At 39.2% G+C, this 21,001-nt stretch overlaps 1 long non-coding RNA gene across 1 annotated transcript; it reads right to left on the bottom strand.

The window, feature by feature from the left end:
• Positions 1–5,559: 5,559 nt before the first annotated feature.
• On the bottom strand, positions 5,560–12,604 carry LOC131493434 (uncharacterized). Its single transcript, XR_009252669.1, has 3 exons — positions 12,387–12,604; positions 10,430–10,511; positions 5,560–5,850 (listed from the first exon to the last, which is right to left on the bottom strand). It is a non-coding gene; the product is annotated as an uncharacterized LOC131493434 (long non-coding RNA).
• Positions 12,605–21,001: the final 8,397 nt, after the last annotated feature.

The following is a 21,001-nucleotide window of genomic DNA, read 5'->3' as shown; positions in this document are numbered from 1 at the left end:
ACAGGCTCCAGGCTCCGAGCCATCAACCCAGAGCCTGACACGGGGCTCGAACTCACGGACCGCGAGATCGTGACCTGGTTGAAGTCGGACGCTTAACCGACTGCGCCACCCAGGCGCCCCAACTGGGCATATCAATTCTTTATACCTGGGACTCAATCTCAATATGAGAAGCTAGATCAGAGGGCAGATTTCTGAGATAAATGGGAAGTTTAAATATTTGCAGATCTATGACTATCCCTTCTTAGAGTTGGTTATAAAGCCTGTATATTATTTAGGCTTTTCGTTTTCTCTTTTCTAGTTCTCCTGGTCACCTTTAAAAATACCAATATTTATTGACTAAGAAGCATCTAGCAGGGAACATAAAATGAAATTGATAAGTTTGGATGCTTTCTTAAAGCTAATTTTGTTTTAAAAATAAAATATTTGGTCAAAAAGTGTTTTGTAAGTATATATTACACATACATTCTTTCGTGAAATGTCGTTGAATTTTGCCAATTCTTGTCATTTCAGTGCATAAGTGAGAACTGGTCATATGCATGTATTTCTAACAATTGTCAACAAATGGAGGAACAAAAAACTTTCTCTTTGAAAACAAGCAAGCAAGTGAACAGAAATGCAAGCCAGTAACCCACAAACAAGTATATCCACAGCTCTAGCTTCCTAATGAAATGGAAATAAATTAGAATTTTGTTGATTGTGGTAGGCTTTTTTTTTTTTTTTTTGTCTACCTATGTTTGGATAAGTCTATCATATTTTGGGTATGTATTCATGTACATATGACTATTCCCTCAGTATTGAAAAGAATTGAAAATCAGCTGTGGAGGGAGATAGAACAACAATAATGGACTCAGACCACAAAAGTTTTAAGCTGTGGATTATTGTACATCTTTGTCCTTGTTCCAGCATTTCATTACATTTGTATTTCTCTGGGAGACAGCATACAATTTTATAATTAAGAGGAACAAGATAGAATTCTTTGTGTTTTCTGCTGTGGTTTCTCAGTTGTGGTTTTAATTGTCAGACAAGTAGAAGAAAAGGGGTTCTTGAATTTAATTCTAAAGGATTGAAAAGGCAGTGGGCAATACATGGATGCAGAAAGATTGCGATTAGAGATGCTTCTCACCAAGCGGAGAACTAGTCAGCCCTCACACACCTTTCCAGCCAGTGAATAAAACCCATTGGTAAACGATATCCAAGAAGCAGCATTTCTTTCCTTATTTCCTATGTGGTTAATTATTTTGTTTTCCCATATAATAGGCATGATTTGTATGTATAGCATCTGTCTGTATCAGTGGAAAGAGCTTAGTATTGGGAATGAAAAAACCTGAGCTTAAACGTGTTCTGTGATTAATTAAATATATAATTTTGTGCGGGTCACTTGTAAATTGCCTGGGCCTTAGTTTCTTCTTCTGTAAAGTGAGTATGTTATACCACATACTTTTTTTTTTTTTTGAGAGAAAGAGAGACAGACAGAGCACAAGTGAGTGAGGGGCAGAGAGAGAGGGAGAGAGAGAGAGAATCCCATGAGGGGCAGAGAGAGGGAGAGCCTGAGAGGGGCAGAGGGACCAGAGCCTGAAGTGGGGCTCCTGCTTACCTTATGCAAGGGTTTGAGCTCACATGACACAGGGCTCAAACTCATGAACCATGAGATCATGACCTGAGCTGAAGTTGGATGCTTAACTGACTGAGCCACCCAGGTGCCCCTATACCACATACTTTTTAAGTTCTTCTCCATTTCATCTCTAAGTCATCTGGTATCTAATCTACATGCAAATTTCTCCAAGTCCTACGATAAGTTTTTAGAACTTTTGAAGAAATACGAATTCAATAGAAATTCATACACTGCATTTAATTTGTTGTTTCTTTGGACTTTGAACAGTTCTCCTTTTATCTTCTACATATGATCTTATCATTCCCACCCTCTGTCTTCAATATCCTACTGTCTTCCTCTGGAATCTGTATTATGATTTCCTATTGTTTATGTTTATCACCCTTTATAATTTATCCCACACCACTCAAATCATTCTCTTATTCAGATTTTCTTACTGCTCACATATTTGATAGTATGAGTCTACATAATAATAATGAATGAAAGTACAGTTCTTGATAAAGTCAAAGAAGCCACCCTGTGAGACTAGGCTATTATTCAGCAGTGTTGGGAGTTTTCTCTTCTAATTTTGGGTAAGGTATGATTTTTATGTGGCCTATATTTCTGGAATTGGGCAGTTTGTTCCAGATGGAGCTTTTATGGCTGTGGTTTGCGAGGATATATTGCTGTGCTTGCAGATCATTCATTCACTGATAAACTGACTTGACTTTCCCCTGTATTTAACTCAGTTTTTCATTGTGATATAGCGAGAAAATGCTGGATTTGGAGTAGGAAGACTTAAGTTTAAACTTAAGTACTGGCTCTGCCACTTACCTTATGTGTGACCTTGACCAACTCCTTTAACCTCTCTGAGCTTTAGTTGCCTTATCTGCAAATGAAAAAAAAAAATATCCCACAATACCTACTTCACAGAGTTGTTGTGAAAGATAAATTAGACAACATGTGAAAACCCTACATGACTTACAAAGCACCATCCAAAGGTATAGGATTATTATTTATATGTTTAAACATATTAAGGAGATACATAGCCTCCTTCAGTGAAAAATTTCTATCTTCTACCTCAAAGTCATATTTTTATGTTTTTTAACTAAGAAAAAAAGACATGATTGTGTTTCATTTCTAAAGCAATAATACTGGAAATGAAGAGAAAAAAGAGAATTCATTTTTCTTTGAATTCTTTCTAGCCATATATTTTGCTCATTTTCTCTGTTATCCCCGTTTCTTCCTTATTATGGTATCCTGTATTTTTGGAGATATTCAATAACATCTTACTAATTTTTTTTATACTGATTTAGTTCCTGGCTTCAGGGCTAGTTTTATGCAGTTGAACAAACCTCTATAGTCTTGCATTCTTTTCTAACATTTTTTTGCTGTAAACATTTCATTTATCAGTTCATTTATCAATCATACAACCAGTATTTATGACATACCTGTTATGTAAAAGTCATTCTTCTCTTATTAACTTGTAATTTTTAAGTGTGTAGTATCTGTTTTGGATTTCATTTATTTGGATAATAAACAATTTCAGTCACCTGTATGCAAAGTACCATGGTTATGTAGAAATGGCTCCTATTCTCAAGAAATCATCATATTATTCTGGGAGATGACATAGAAGCAACCTCAACAACAAAATTGTGGGTATAGAGAAGAGAAATAAAGTATTACAGAGAGGGGATCATGTATGAGTTGTCTCAAATGAATGAAGACTTTAGTGTGAAATGTGCTTTCAGTGATGCAAGATTCTGATTTTTAGTTAGAGATATTTAGGAATAGTATTATGACACTACTTTAGAAGATTTGTCTATTGCTGTGGAACAAATTTCAATAGGTAGCAGAAGTCCATATTCTGTTGATTAGAAATGAATCACCAATGGAGTGCCTGGGTGGCTCAGTTGATTATGTTCATCTTCGGCTTATGTCATGATCTCATGGTTTGTGGGTTGGAGCCCAGTGTCAGGCTCTGTGCTGACAGCTCAGAGCCTGGAACCTCCTTCAGATTCTGTGTGTGTGTCTCTCTCTCTACCCCTCCCACTTTCACTCTGTCTCTCTCTTTCAAAAATAAATAAACATTAACAAAAATAAAAAAGAATCACCAAGTCCAACCTACATACAAAGGGAGGGGAATCAGGCTGTACGTTTTGAAGAGAGAAGTATTAAAGAGTTTGCAGACATGCTTTTTTTAAAAAAAATATTTTGAGAGAGAGAGAGAGAGAGAGAGAGAGAGAGAGAGAGAGAGAGAACTCATGCATCCACATACAAGCAGGGGAGGGGCAGAGAGAATGCCAAGCAGACTCTGCACTGTCAGCAAAGAGTGGATGCAGGGCTCCATCCCATGAATCATGAGATCATGACCTGAGCCAAAATCAAGAATAGGGTCCCATCATCTATATTATATCCAGGTATAGATGAGGCTCCTCTGGTGTCTTCCTTAAGTATATTTCCTCAAATATAGTTGTTCTTGACCTATGAAGACCTATGAACCAAAGAGACATGTTATTTGCTCCACAAATGGTGAACCCACAATGATGGGGCAGGCATAGAATAAGTGCCATAAATACTCCCATTCAAAAAGGGCAAAAACAGGAGGCTTACAAGGAGCCACAGATCCATGGAAATTCCATATTATAGCAGAGCACTAGTTGGTAGTTCCTTGACTTGGGAATCAAGGCCTGGGAGTAATTCTCTATACTTCTTGGTCTGCACCCTGTTTTCTTGGTTTTACCTTCTGAGTCAGCTTCCTTTTTTCATGAAAAGTAGCCTATACTTGTTGTTGAGTAATCTTATAAGCCTGCTTCCTGCAAGAAATTTGAGAACCCAGAGGTCTTTTTTTATTTTGTACTATGTTGTTCCTTTCAGTCCATACTGGTGGTATTTCTGCCATATAATTCTTTTTAAAACTTGTGGGTCTCCTATGATTCTTATTGAGGGTTCATTCTGTCGACAAAAGCCACACCTATGAATATTTTTGAGATACGCCCTTTTCTACTTAGGCTTCTGCTGAGACTGCTGAGAGAACAGACTTCAAGCTTCTTACAAGCCTTGTGTTTTAGCTAAAAGGTTCTCTAAAGCACCTCCCTACATCTTTTTGAGGTTTAGTCAAAGGATTTTATAGCCACTCCCTCACCTTCATCTTTTTCAGTTTTTATTGTAATGCCCCGGGTTTGATTTCCTATGTAGGGACATTTCTTTAACTTTAGTACTGTTTGCCATCTGGAAAGGCTGGGAATTTTCAAAACCAGCAAGTCCTGGTTCCTGTATGTTTAATAGTCCTTTTCTGAACTTATGTCTCTTCTCTCACATTTGATTATAATCAGTCAGGAAAAAAAAGTGGCACCTTCAAAACTGTTTCTGGAGATCACCTTAGCTAGATAATCCAGTTCATTGGTACATTTTCTTTTTGTTTAAATGGACTCATACAATATTAGGGTTTTTTTTTTCAATTTTTAAAAAAATTTTTAATAATTTTTTTAAGTTTATTTATTTTGAGAGAGAGGGAGAGACAGAATCCCAAGCAGGCCCCACACAGTCAGTGCAGAGCCCAATACGCAGTTCAGAATCTCAACTCTGAGGTCATGACCTGAGCCAAGATCAAGAGTCAGATGCTTAACTGACTGAGCCACCCACGTCCCCTGTACATTTTCTACTTTCCATGTAACTGCATGTAACCGTGTCTGTTAAGCTTTCTGCCACTATGACATAACATGGATTTCCTGTCCTCTAGTTTCCTATAACATTTTTTTTTTACTTTCTTTTAAGCCCTCACCAGTAGCCTCTTCAAAGGCCATCAAGATTCTGCTAATACTGTCCTCAAAGTCCTTTCAGCTTCTCCCACTTCTTGGTTCCAAAACCTCTCCCACATTTTAGGTTTTTATTACAGTATCATATCATTTCTAGTACTAAAATCATTAGTTATCTATTGCTGTGTAACAAACTGTCCAATATGTACTAGCTTATGACAAAAATAAGTATTTATTATTTTCAAATTTCTGTGGGTCAGGGACTCAGGAGTGGCTTGGCTCAGGGTCTCTCAGGAGGTTGCAGTCCAGATTTTGACCAGTGCTACATTCATGTGAAGGCTTCTTGACATGCTGGAGAATCTGTTTCCAAGTGGCTCACTCATGGTGCTTGTGACTTGATGCTGGGTGCTTTGTTGGAAGCTTTCATTCCTTGCAATGTGAGCCTGTTCATCGACTGCATGTGTTCTCATGACATGATGTCCAATTTCATCCAGGGTGGGCAATCTAGGAAAGCAAGGTAGAAGTGACAATGCCTTTTATGACTCAGGATAAGAAGTCACAAGCCATCATTTCTGCCACATTCTGTTCATTACAAGCAAGTCACTCTGTCCAATACACAAAGGGAAAGGAATTTGGCTCCACCTTTTGAAGGAAAGAGTGTCAAAGAATTTGCAGACATAAAAACCACTGTAATCTGAATCCTGTTCTTGACCACTAACTCTTCCAAAAAGATCCCCAAGGGAATATGCACACGCATGTGCATGCACACACACACACACACACACACACTCATGAAAATGAAAGCAAAGATGGAGTTTGACCCCAAACCTCAATATATAACCCTGGTCTGTGGAGAAATTTTTTTTAAGTTTATTTCTTTATTCCAAGAGAGAGAGAGTGAGCAGGGGAGGGAAAGCGAGAGAGGGAGAGAGAAAAGCCCAGTCAGGCTCCACACTGACAGTGCGTAGCCCTATGTGTGGCTTGAACTCATGAGCCTGTAAGATCATGACCTGATCTGAGATCAAGAGTTGGACACTTAATCAATAGAGTCACCCAGGTGCCCTTGTGGAAGAATTTTTAACTGAAGCTAGATAGGTCCGAATGACATAATACAAAAGCAGGCCAAAGAGCACTTAGGTATGCTTCCACTCCAAAGCTAACCACTCCAGTGAGAGAAAAGTGGAAGGAGAACCTATGAGAGAAGAGAAAGGGAAACGTGGAGAGCAGACAGACATATTTCCTTTAGTGCCTAGAGTTTCTTGCCTCAGGGTTTTCCAAATAGTGTAGTAGCTCCAGGGCCACATCTGTGTTGGAGGAAAGAAAAATATGAAAAAGAGAAAGAGAGATGATGGGGAGGTTTCTTAGGGCGGCTGTAGTATTCTTATCATTCCAGGCCTGTGAAAGAAAAGAAAGGAGGAATGACCCAACATGTATATCGTATGATATTTAATTAGCAAAGTGGCTCTACCCAGTAGTATAGTGACCAGTATAATGGCCTTAAAACTGATCAGGTCATAGCAGCAGCCATCACTTTTTCACAGTGCAACAAGTTGGTTGGGGCGGAGGGAGGGGGGTTAAGATGAACATTTCCCGATTTTTTTGGTTTGTATCCTATTAATCTTGTTGACTTAATCCTACTAGTGGTCAGTCTAGAGCGTGGTCGTGGCTTTCATGGGGGAAAGATAAGCAGTGCATTTAGGTAAGTCCCATTTCATTCCTTTTGTGGGTCTCCTTTCACAATCTTTCCTACAACAACAGTATAAGAGCCAATATAAGGGGGGGGTCTGGGCCCCAAGTTCCTTTAATGTTGTCCCTAGAAGTTTCTGAGATGGATGAAGCCTGGAGATGAAGGCTACCATGTACCCCAGGCTGAGATTTCATTCCTCTGTGAAATCTTTCATTCATTCCTGTCATCTCAAAAATGGTCCACTGTATTGTCCAGTGAAACAGCATTATTAAAATAAGCACCATGTAAAAGTATAGCCCCAAATACAGTTATATAATATAAAAAGGCTCCAAATTTATTGCCACCACAATAAATTTAAAAATTCCCTTCTCATGATCAACTACTAATTATTCTGTTTCAAGGGCACGTTTTGAGAGGCATTTGCCCTAATCTAGAGAAGAAGCCCTAACTCCAGATCCCCACTAGCCAGTGGCAATGGTCCAGACAAGCCTCAGGTGGCATATTTGAGATCCTAAGATACAATAGGTCACAGGCTAACTGGCAAGTATAAACAGCAGCTGTCCTGCTGCATCACAGGGAATATCAACTTCCCAGCTAGAGTCAAGGGGGAGCCCTGCTGCCCACACCCCTCCTTAATCGAGCCAATCCTATACTTTAGGGTCTGTCATTTGCAGCATTCCATTTCCACATACCTATTTCCATATTAATCATGACACCTGGTTGCAATTCAGAAACCCACATCTCTAGATGAGAAAAGGGAAAGAAAACAGAATTGTCAATTAATTGTATCTCAGTTCCAATTCAGCGATTGGAATCCTAATCTTGCTATTAAGGTCTCAGTCTCATGTCCGGTAAATTTTCTATCTTTGCCTTCTGAGTAGGGTCAGTGAATGACACACAAAAGGATGTGGCCTCCTCCTCCTCCATCTTTTTCCTCCCCATCTCATGTGCTTATGCCCCTCATGGCATAAATGGGGTTGGAGTGGGGAGAGAGAGGAGTACACTCAGGTGATTGCCTATACCTTAAAGATAAGGAGGTGAACTCCTTTCTGTTGGCTAATTTTGCTTCTCCCTCAGATGCTGGTGACATGAGAGATGCTCATATCTGCAGATATCTCCACCTGGGTGCAGTAGGAAGCAGTCTCCCCATCATCCAGTTGGTCTTAGTATAGGTGATATGCACTCTCAGCTGTGTTTCCCTGATGTAGCTTCAGGCCAGGGGAATCCCCAGAGGAAGATGCTCCCATCTCACTTCAGCCTCACTTCAAGAAAGTGTACCAAATGCCCCATCATGTGTGTGGTTTCTGACTAGGTGGGTGGCTGTCCTAGTCAGAATGATATTTCTCTTAACCCATCTCCAAATCCTCAGCACCAAGGAGCCTGGAAACCTTCTGTTTCTCCTTTTTGGAGCTGCAGAGTACCCTGCAAGCTTTGCATCAGCTCTGTTATGAGCCAGCTCTCAGAAACTCCAGGCAGAAAACAGGCCGTTTCCCCATGACCTAGAGTGATCATCACCCTGATTGATGGCTCTTCTGGGACTTTCAGCTTTTCCCAGGATGAAAGAGAGAGGCAGATGGAACATCACTGTTTCCACACCCTGCTTCACCATTGGGAAAATGGTAAAATGGAGAAAAGACCAACTATGTAACTATAATTTCTTCCCCAACTCTCTTTTTCCCCCTCTCCCATTTTTAGATTTCTTTATACAGATGAAAAAGGAAGGACAATTATCCAATAGTTTCTGCTAGAAGACCTCAATATAGCAAATCATATGCTGGGTAGTCTAGCACCAACAGGTTAATGAACTTGAAAGGTAAAAGAGGTGTATTTCGTTCTTAGCAATGAGGTGTTATCAGAGTATTTTACACCAGCATCATCCTGTTGCCTTAATATGAATGATTTCTATGACCCATCTAAATTCCTGTGAATGACACTGAAGACCTTCCATAATCTTAGCACTATCTACCACATCTGTACTGGTCCTGCAACAGTCTCCTCTTTGAATCATAAGAAGCATCTGTTTGCTTCCCACACATACTGTTTTTTTTTTATTTTATTTATTTATTTTGAGAGACAGAGACAGCATGAGTGGGGGAGGGGCAGAGAGAGAGGGAGACAGAGAATCCCAAGCAGACTTCACACTGCCAGTGCAGAGCCTGACAAAGGGCTTGGGCTCACAAAACCATGAGATCATGACCTGAGCCAAAACCAAGAGTCGGATACTTAACCGACTGAGCCACTCAGGCTCCCCACACTTCATGCTATTTTTATGCACTGGTGTCTTTTCAGTGCTTTGCTTTTTTCTAAGACCTCTCTTCCTTCCTCTTCTCCTTTTCTCTCCATCAGCATGACCATTGTTGTTGCCTGTGTTGTTGCCTGTGTTCATCCTTATATCCAGGATGAACGGACTACTTCTTCCTCGTATCTTCATTAAGCTCTGGACTCCACATTGAATGGAACCTAGATGGAGGTCTCCTTGAGGGCAGAGGGCATGTCTCACTCGCCTTTATATGCCTAGTGCCAAGCACAGTGCCTGGCACAAAATAAGTGTGGAATACATAATGAACTGAATTGAGGTTCTGAAGGAAACTTACCATATCCAATTTGTTCATTGCTCTTGCGAGGACCCCTCTGTCTACTCTTCTTTTTTTTTTTTCTTGCAAGATTCATTTTGGGAGCAGGTCATTTAAAACCACTTACATCATGTTCTGTCTGTATGCTCTGATTGCATACCTTTCACAGTAATATTTTATAGACAGTAATTATCCTGTCACTCTTATGATATAGGTTAGTATCACTGTATTGATTGAATAGCTTATTTATTGAACTGCTGTTTGTCTCAGACTCTCTTTCTTTCAGAAAAATTCAGCTTTAAAAGATAAAGGAGCTATGAGCAAAGTCAAGAAAAAAAAAAGAGATAGTTGGCTGCTAAATTTCTGACACTGTAATAAGCCAACTTTGATAGCATTGATTTCATAACTAACCCAAGATAGATCTTAAAATGAGCCAATCTATAGTTTCTTTAAAATAAATAATTCAACCAACAAAGGCACATGAAATGAATGATAAGCAAAGATGATCAATGCTATCATATTCATTCTGTGTTTTGAGTCCAGGAGAACAATCCTGGAATATTTCCTCTTCATAAAGCATTTAAACCAACTTATGTATTACAACTATTACACGAGAGGCAGTTGCATAGTGGTTTGTGGTACTATGTGCTAGGCGCTGTACCTAGGAAATATTTCATTGCCTCATTTAGATCTCACTACCCTCTTGTATTAGGGTTCTTCAGAGAAGCAGAACCAATAAGATTATATATATATATATATATATATATATATATATATATATATATATATATATATAGAGGTGCATCATAAGGGATTAACTCACATGAGTATGGAGGCAGGCAAGTCCCAGTATCTGCAGAGATGGCAAACTGAAGACCCAGGAGATCTGATGTTTCAGTGTGAATCTGAAGGCAGGAAAGAAGCTGATGTCCCAATTCAAAGGCAGGGAGGGAGGCAGAAGGAATTCTTTCTCACTTAGGAGAGGGTCAACTTTTTTATTCTATTTGGGCTTTCAACTGGTTGGACAAAGCCCATTCACGTTAGGGAGGGCAATCTGCTTTACTCAGTTTACTGATTAAAATGTTAATCTCATCTAAAAACAACCTCATAGACATACCCACAATAATGTTTCACCAAATATCTGAGCATCTGTGGCCCAGTCAAGTTGGCATATAAAACTAATCATCACACCTTTGTAGTAGGTTCCATGACCATCCTGCTTTTTAGATGAAGCAAAAGAGAGAGGTGATGTAACTTCCTTGTCATGTACAATGGATAAATGGTATAGACTCTGTTCTAACCCAGGTCTGACTACCCAAAGCATGGTTCTTAAAAAAGAGAACAGGACTTAGAATTTAGACAGACCTTGATTGTTTTATGAGAATTAAACTTTTTAAAAAAAGGAATACAAAAGCACATATCACTGTGCTTGGCATATAAATTCATCATATATGACTAACATTATTAGTATTAGCATTAGTATTATTTATCTTAGAGAAAGAGAAAGCAGAGGGAAAGAGAGAGAGAGAGAGAGAGAGAGAGAGAGAGAGAGAGAGAGAATCTTAAGTAGGCTCCACATTAGCATCAAGGCCAACATGGGGCTCAATCCCACGAACCTGGAATCATGATCTGAGCTGAAATCAAGAGGTAGATACTCAACTGACTGAGTCACCAAGGGGCCTCTATTATTAAAAGAATTATTATTACAAACAAACCTTGGTCCTCAGAATACTAAGTAGTGAGAATGCCAGAATGTACTTTAAATGAAGATATATTTGACCAAATATTATTCTCTATTCTTTTCTTTGGTTTTGTGATATAAAGATAAAAAATTGTAAATCACTAGATAGTTAATTTATCCAACATATCCTCTTGCAAAAATGATATTACCTTTGGCAGAGATATACTTTATTCCTGCTGATGCTGTTAGAAAATGGCAAGGTCAACCAAAATGAGAAATTGACAGCATCTTTGTCTTTCCAGTTTTTAATAAGTATTGTCAAAAGAAATAATAATCAGATTTGAACTTGTTTGTCCTTGATGTGCCTTTTTTAAAAGGCCTCCTGGAAAATCTAATGTAAGATCAAAAGCAGCTGGGAAAGAGTAGAAATCACTTGAACATACTTCCTTTATTCTATGGGATAAAAATAAAATACTCACTTTCAATGACTCAGGCACTGGGGAATTTGCCTCTTTCTTTTCCTAGGGTGTGGGGAATGTTGGTAAAGGGAGCTCTAAGGAAGTAATAAACCAGATTTTCCAAAATGTAAATAAATATTACCCTTCTAGGGAATAAATGGTTTTTAACGACTTTGTCCCCCAGACTCCTCGTCTCATTTCTAGGGCAAAACCCAGGCAAAACTGTGAAATTAGTTATATTTTTTTCCTTCTTTTTCTTCTGCCACGAAACCTCCCATCCTTCATCCAAAATCCTTGTGTTCTTTCATCTCCACATTTTGTGTTCTCAGCAGAGGATGTGATAAACTCACAGCCATTAAGATACAATGACTTATAAGAATTATTGTGCTCTTTTTACCAATCCCCTTTAGAATTTAACCAGCTTTATAACTTAAAAAGCTTTAATTATAGGCATCAATGAGATTGAGGGGGCATTTACTACAATCAGAGGGACCCCTCTGGAGTTGCTGAAATCACAACATATAGAGAACAGGCTCTCTCTGCTTTCCTAGACATTATGCACAGCCTTGCTGTTTTCTTACCTTGTCTCTAATGTGGGCCCTAATTCCAGCTACGCTCATCGCAGTGCTAATCTCCCTTACCTGATTCCTACCAGTGCTCTCCTCATTCTGTCTCTGTACAGTGTGTCAGTGCTGTTGTCTCCATTCAGAATGCCTTCTTCTTCCCTCTCGGGCAACCCAGGCCCCTTACTTCAAATGAGCCCAGCTTAATCAAAATTCTCCATTGAAGGTATTAAAGTTTAACTGAGGAAATAAACCATCCTCTAAAGAAGCAACTATGAAAAGGTACAAGGTAATATACAACCAGTAGCCATGCTAGTGATAGATTCATAAGTAAACATCATCCTGACTCCCAAGGAACTTATCTTCTTCTGAGGGACACAGATAAACAGAAAAGGAACACACAGTTAGGAAGATACAGTAGCACAACAGACACAGGGCATTATGGGAGCAGAAAGGAGGTACCTATCTGCTAGAGTGCATTGTTGTCACCTGGGTAGCCCTGAGAAACTGCATTATCTAAGGAGTTGTGCCAAACAATTGCCACATGATTTAGTGTCTCTGACTTTGCCAAGTAATACTATATCACAGGGGGGAAAAAAGAGAAACATTTGAGTGTAGTAGGACTAATGAACACACACATCGGAAGGAATGTTTCCAGCAAAGAGCGATAGTCAGACCATGAGCACCATTAGATTTTGGTAGCTCTTCCTCCCATTGTCTCACACTGAAGGAAGGGGCTGCTGAGTCACTTCCCTGATCACATGCATCCAGCTTCCTTCCTCCTGCTGTGGAAAGATGCTCACTGCAAATTCTCTCACACTAGTGAGCCAGATCCTCCCAACCATAAAACAAGCTGTGTTGGGCACATGTTTGCCTGTAGTAACAACCATGTGAAGGGTGTTTAAACTCCTAAGGCAATGAGAGATTATAGAGAACAGTGATTAAGAACCAGCCTGCTTAGGTTGAGTCCAGGCTTCACCACTTACTAATGGTTTGATTGTGGGAAAGAGGCTTAAACTCTTGATGCCTCTGTTTCCTAGTCTATACAATGGGAAGAAGAATAATAGCACTACCTCATGGGACTGATACGAGAATTAAACAAGACTGTAAAGTTCTTCACATTGTACGTGAAATGTTTTATGTTTCCTAGGGCTGCTTTAACAAAACAGCACAAACTGCCTGGCTTAAAACAACAGAGATTTATTCTATCACAGTTCTGGAAGCTAGAAGTCAGAAATTAATGTGTCAGCAGGGCTGTGCTCCCTCTGAAGGCTTTAGGGAAGAATTGTTCATTGCCTCTTGTCATCTGATGGTTGCTGGCAATCCTTGGTGTGGCTTGGCTTGTGGACATGTCATTTCAATCTCTGTCTCTGCCATATTCCATGTTGTTCTCCTTGTGTGTCTCTGTGTGTCTTCACACAGCCTTGTGATAAAGATACCAGCAATTGGACTTAGGGTTCACCTTAGTCCAGTATGACCTCATCTTAATTTAACTGATTACATCTGTGAAGACTATATTTCCAAATAAAGTTACGTTCACAGGTTCCAGGTAGACTTGAATTTTGGGAGAACATTATTCAACCCAGAATACCTAGTAAGTATGCAATAAATGTTAGGTAAAACACATTCACCCATTTTACCACACACCCCCACAAACGTAAAACATAAAACATGTACTCACACACACTGAGGGGATTCTGGGAAGATGGTGGTTTTAATATGACCTTACTCATACTCTTTATTCTCAACTTTAGTCTCTATTTCCGAACCAAGTAGTTGGGGGCTTTCCAGAAGGCTCTGAAGGGCATGTACTTTTGGAGACAATTGGTGCAGGAATATCTTCCCTCTGGTCAGTCCCAGGGGAAAATCGATACCAGGTTCCATAGTTTCCCTGGATCTGGAGAAGTTGAGGAGTAGCTAAAAAGACGGGCTGAATCCCCTCTATTCCAGAGAATGAGTAAGTGGGAGGAAATTGGGTACAAAGATGATGAATGGAGCCTCACAGCCTGCCTGCTATATACCCAAAAGAGCAGAGACCAATGTGCCTTCTTCTACTTTCAGACCTTTGGCCATGTAAGGTGCCATAGCAGCTGCATCTGAGCCCTAATAAGAAGGGAAAAGAAAAGAAGGCACATCAGGCGCCAAGGAAGAGAGAAAAGGACTGAGTATGACTCTTGGAAAGAACTGCTATTGAAATATAGCTGTTGGAGAAGATAAAGGATAACGGGAATAAAACAATGAAAAGAACACTCAAAGATATGCAAGGAGAGCACAAAACAGACTGTCTGGAACTAAAACATGGCTTATAAATGAAAACAGTCAGTAGATGAAGAAGAGTATTGCCCCAGTCAGGAGCTGTATATTGGTCTGAAAGATTAAATTTATCAAGACACAGAGCAAATTTTCACAGAGATGGAAATCATGATGGATAAGAGAACAGACTTTGGGGAAAGATTCATGAAAAACCTAATATGAGAATTATAGGAATTCCAGCTAAAGCAAAAGAAACAGACATGAGAGAGCTGAAGGAAGCCCTGACTATAGTCTGGAAGTGCACATCTGTGACTACGCCCCACTAAAGAAAATGCATGAGAAAGGACACAAAGCAAGCAAAGGAACCCAGAGACTTCAACATAAGAGAAGATGAAAGAGAGTGTTTAGGAAAAAGGAGGCTTAACTATAGCTATAAAGGAGTCTTATAGATACAATAGAGAGAACACTACGTGTAGCTTTTTGGCAATACAGTAGTCCCTCCTTATCTGTGACTTCATCTTCTGCAGTTTCAGTTACACCTGGCCAGCCATTGTCTGGAAGCAAATGATCCTCCTTCTGTCATCAGAAGATCAGTGGTAGCCTAATGCATTGTCAAGATTCCTGCATCAAGTGTCTCACTTCATCTCATCATGTAGGCATTTCAGCCTCTCACATCATCACAAGAAGGGTGAGTACACTACAATAAGATATTTTGAAGAGAAAGAGAAAGAAACCGCATCGTATAACTTTTATTATAGTATATTGTTATAATTGTTCTATTTTATTATTATTGTTACTCTCTTAATGTGCCTAATTTATAAATGAAACTTGTAGGTATGTGTGTATAAAAAAAATTCTATATATAGAGTTTGGTACTATCTGCACCTTCAGGTGTCCACTGGAGGTCTTAGAACATATCCTCTGCAGATAACGGGAGACTACCGTGAATTTGAAAACCTAGTGGAAATAGATGTTTTTCTAGTAAAGTACAAATGATTAAAGTTGGCATATGAAGAACTGGAAAATTTGAATAGACCAATGTCTATAACAGACATTGGAAATATGACTAAAGACCAACTGTTTAAAAAGACAATGGAATCAGAAAGCTTCTCAGCTGAATTTTGTCTAACTTTTAAAGAACAAATACTTCCAGTTTTTTAAAACTATTCCAGTCATAGAAAAGGATAGAAAGTACCCAAATTCATTTTATAGTCCCAATTCATTTTGAGAACTGCTTAACTTTGATACCCAAACCTAAAAAAAAATAGTAAAAGTAGAGATAGATAGATATATACATATAGATGGATGGGTAGATGGATGGATGGTTAGACAGACAGATGGATAGATAGACTTTTTTAATGCTTTCTGAAAAACAATAAGATACTCATTACTCAGCTCGTTAGTTTTTATTTTTATTTTTAGTATAAATTAATATAAATGTCAGACTCCTGCTTTAAAAACCCTTAATTTGCTCTCCATGGTACTTAGTATATTTTATAAAAAGATCATAGAACATCTCTTTAATCTGGCAAGTCATTTGGTAGTTAGAGGATACAAGACTTTCCACCATGTATTATGTATTCAATTTATTATTTTTAAAAACACTTATGTGACATTTACCTTGAACCACACTGTACCAAATGCTTTACGTTCATTAATGCATTCAGTTCTACAATCATCTCCTGAGATTTGTACCATCATTGCTTCTGTTTTAAAGACAAGGAAACTGAGATTTGGAGGGAATGAACAACTTGCACAGGTCTACAGAGGAGCAGGGCTCTTCAAGCCAGCATCTTATTGTTTATGTGTCTAATCTCCTGGGCCAGACTGGAAGGTCCTTGGAAAGAGGCTATTTTTTTTAAGTTAATTTTTTATTTTTTAAAATTTACATCCAAGTTAGTTAGCATATAGTGCAACAATGATTTCAGGAGTAGATTCCTTAGTGCCCCTTACCCATTTAGCCCATCCGTCCTCCCACAACCCTTTCTGTAACCCTCAGATTGTTCTCCATATTTATGAGTCTCTTCTGTTTTGTCCCCCTCCCTGTTTTTATATTATTTTTGTTTCCCTTCCCTTATGTTCGTCTGTTTTGTCTCTTAAAGTCTTCATATGAGTGAAGTCATATGATTTTTGTCTTTCTCTGACTAACTTCACTTAGCATAATACCCTCCAGTTCCATCCACATAGTTGCAAATGGCAAGATTTCATTCTTTTTTTTTTTTTTTTTTTTTTCAACGTTTTTTATTTTATTTTTGGGACAGAGAGAGACAGAGCATGAACGGGGGAGGGGCAGAGAGAGAGGGAGACACAGAATCGGAAACAGGCTCCAGGCTCCGAGCCATCAGCCCAGAGCCTGACGCGGGGCTCGAACTCACGGACCGCGAGATCGTGACCTGGCTGGAGTCGGACGCTTAACCGACTGCGCCACCCAGGCGCCCCAAGATTTCCTTCTTTTTGATTGCCGAGTAATACTCCATTGTATCTATATACCACATCTTCTGTATCCATTCACCCATCGATGGCATTTGGGCTCTTTCCTTACTTTGGCTATTGTTGATAGTGCTGCTATAAACATTGGGGTGCATGTGTCCCTTCGAAACAGCATACCTGTATCCCATGAATAAATGCCTAGTAGTGCAATTGCTGGGTCATAGGGTAGTTCTATTTTTAGTTTTTTGAGGAACCTCCATACTGTTTTCCAGAGTGGCTGCACCGGGAAAGAGACTATCTTATTTTGTGTTCCACGTGGCACCATCATAGTTCTTTGAACAAGGTACTAAGTAAGTATTTGTTGAAATTAATTGGCTGAGTGGCACTTTTTGTTTGTTTTAAGGTAGGCAAACTTGGGCATATTTCAAGGTATCAAATATGGGCCAATGTAGGTATTGAAGATGCCACAGAGGGACGTATTAATGGATCATGATCAATTCATCAATAAGTTTATTGACTGTCTTTTTCCTGCTAGTAGAGAGAAAGATGGAATAGCACAAAGCTCATAGGAAAGTGTAAGCTTCTGAGAAAGATGGACAGTTTCTCCTCTGAGAGTACAGGGACAAATAGACTAGCAAAGATGAACCAGAATGAATATGTAAAGATAAACAGGAGAGGAGCTAAGGGCCTGTCCAATCTGTTATCGGAGCTCAAAGGAAACAATTAGGGAAATATTTTCTAGACTGTCAGACTTTGCAATTTAGTAAAAATAGCAGCTGAAAAATCCAGCTGCTAACGTGACTTTCATATACAGTTGAGGTCTGGGGGCAGGAATTGGTTTGAATAAGGCCCTTATTTTATTGGAACAACTTGGTTGTTCCATATTGGAGTTCATCGGTAGGTCACATGCTAATAAAATAGCCAGTTCCACAAACTTTAAATGATTGCTACTCTAGAAATTGAAAAAGAAGTAGATTTGGAAATGGTATGAAAACCAACAGTGAGAAATACCATGTGTCAGTTTTCAGATAAGCATGACTGTCCATTAGCTCCCCTGGTCATTTAGTGAAGCTGAGCTATTGCCCACAAAGCTTTCTGTGCAGGGTCTGTGGAAAAGAGAGCTGAGAGTTCTATGTGGTTGAATAAGCTGAAGAGTAGAATGCCCATTGTCTGTATGCCCCAAGATCATGTGCAATGTCCAGTTTTCCACTTGACCACACAGGAAATGGGTTGGCTGTAAGTTACTGTTTCAGTGTCAGCAGATAAAGTTATCATGGAGCATATTTCTTTTATGCTGGATAGAGGTTTTTTTTTAAATCTTTGCATAGTGTGTTTCTTTGTTTTTTGTTTGTTTGTTTGTTTCCAGTGAATGCTGGAAGCTTGGAATTACAACTTCCATTTAACCTTTTCTTTTCTTTCCTTTTTAGAACATTTTCCTACTGCATTTCATGAGAGTCCTAATATCCTAATTGAGTCATGGTACAATGATTTTCATTTATAAAATAAAATAGCACCCACAGCACCAAATTAAACTCTCTTTTTAAATGAAATCATTGGTTAAAAAAATTAACCCTCCAAATAATAACAATGTATATTTTCTACATATTTAATAACTAACACGTTTTTAACAAATTATAGTTCATAGTGCCTATTTATACATGTTTTAATCAACTGTCATTTCAATTCTGTGAAGTAGGTGTTATTGTCTTTTCTATTTTAAAGATAAGAATTGGGTGTCAGAAAGAATAAGTGACTTGCCCATGATCACAGACCAGTAACTAGTGGAAATGGAATTCATGGCCATTTTTTTACACTCTAAATCCTTTCTTGTCTTCAGAGGAAGAGGTCCATATGGATTCACTCACTATTCGTTTACTCAAACATTCAACAAATATTTATGAACACTGTGTTGGCTCTTGAAATGCTTCTGTTAGGAAAAATGCTGGAAATGATGGGGTATAATGGGGTGGTCAGGGAAAGCTTCCTGAAAGAGGTGATGTCTAAGATGAGACAGAATAAATAAGTAGGAATTTATGGTGGGGAATGGGGAACAATGTTCTGAACTGAGGGAACAGCATGTACAAAGGTCCTGAGTCAGGACAAATCATGGTTTGGAAAGTGAATATTAAATAGTGGCCTATTTAGGCATTAGCTGAAACACTGAGTGTTGGAGAGTTAAGGGAAACCTGAGCAAGCTGGGTCTTCAAACTATGCTAAGGACAGTCTTTGAAGATTTCTAAGCTGGGAAGCAGTGTGCTGTTTTTACCACTTCAGAAAGGTCACCCTGGCAGGAGTGTTGGGAATGGATGGGAGAGAAAATAAGACTAGTATGAGGAAAGACAGTTAAGGTATTATAGTGATGAAAGAGATGATGGATGACAGTGGCCTGAACTGCTGCCCGGTGGCCACATCTGGTCACCTGGGAAACTGTGGCAATTCCATTTGGTGAATGAAAGACAGACCTGCCTGAGCACTCTCTAAGGCTAGCAAAGCAACAAAAGGACCCCAGGTACTTAAAAACAATGAGGGTAACAACTTCAGGGCCCCAGTTATGCAAATTCCACTCAGTTGGCAGGCCAGTTAAATTGTTCAGTCTTTGAATTGATTTACCCTCTCCAGATACACAGAAATTTACTCCTTTTTAAATTTTTTTAAATGTTTGTTTATTTTTGAGAGAGAGACAGAGTGCAAGTGGGAGAAGGGCAGAGAGAGAGGGAGGGAGACACAGAATCTGAAACAGGCTCCAGGCTCTGAGCTGTCAGCACAAAGCCTAAAGTGGGGCTTGAACTCAGGAACAGAACTGTGAGATCATGACCTGAACCGAAGTTGGACGCTTAACTGACAAAGCCATCCAGGCACCCCCAGAAATTCGCTACTTGATGGTATTTTCCCCTCCTTAGTTAAAAACATGCTACTGCTATGCAGTAGACATCATAGCCACTCTGGTTTTATTTGATTGAGTTGTAGTTATCTGAGGATTAGACAGATATTGATTCATGTCATGTTCTGTGTCTTGGATCCTCATCTAATCAAAACATTGCCAAAACATTGTCTCCTAAATGTGAAATTACTCAGTGAATAAATCATAATGTAAAGCTTTCAGGCAAGCCATGCTTAGAAATGAAATTTAAGTAGGAGAAATTACAAAAGAAATAGGGCAAACGATTGCTATTCTGAAGATAATCATTTACACTCTCCTGGTACTTGGTGGTGGGGTAGCAAGGTGGCAAATAGAAGGGAAATGCAAATGGGGAGAGTCTACTCAATTAACTATCATTTGCTGCTCTTGACAGAGGATAAAATCTAACCTCCTTAACACGGAATACATGGCCTTTCAGGATTATTGCTGGCTAGCCCAGTTCCTCTTCCTGGGACACTCTCTTCGTATTTACCTATGGGTCAATTTCCTTTTGACATTACAAGTCTTTGCTAAACATTACTTCCTCTCTGAAGGCTTTTCTGCCTCCCTCCATCCCCACCGGCCAAATTCTTTTCTTCCTTTGCATTTCCATTGTACCTTTCTGCACTTCCCATTCCAGCATTTGCATGTTATGGGTGTAGAGACAGTCTTTCCTCATTTATTCACAATTCCATATTTATCAATTTTCCTGCTTGCTAAAATGTGTCTGTAATCTGCAAATCAATACTTGTAGACCTTTCACTGTCACTTGTGGATACATTCACATAAGCAAAAAATTTTAGCCGCTCATCATGAATGTTCCCAACTGAGGTCACCCAAGCACTGCTCTGCCTTCTTGTTTCACCTCTCATAGTGTAAACAAGTGTCCTTTTGGTGGTGTGTTTTATGACATGTCTTTCACATTTTTGTGCTTTTTGTTGGTGGTTTTGTTGTTTAAAATGCCCCCCTGCCAAGCATAGCACTGAAGTGCTGTGTGGTGTTCTAAGTGCAAGAAGACTGTGATGTGCCTTACAGAGAAAAACACGTGTTGCATATTGAAACGTGAGTCACAGTGCTGTTGGCCGTGAATTCAGTGTTAATTAGCCAGCAA

This window comes from Neofelis nebulosa, chromosome 2, assembly GCF_028018385.1.
Source record: "Neofelis nebulosa isolate mNeoNeb1 chromosome 2, mNeoNeb1.pri, whole genome shotgun sequence".
Classification (NCBI taxonomy): domain Eukaryota; kingdom Metazoa; phylum Chordata; class Mammalia; order Carnivora; family Felidae; genus Neofelis; species Neofelis nebulosa.
This window is presented reverse-complemented; position numbering and strand designations above follow the sequence as displayed.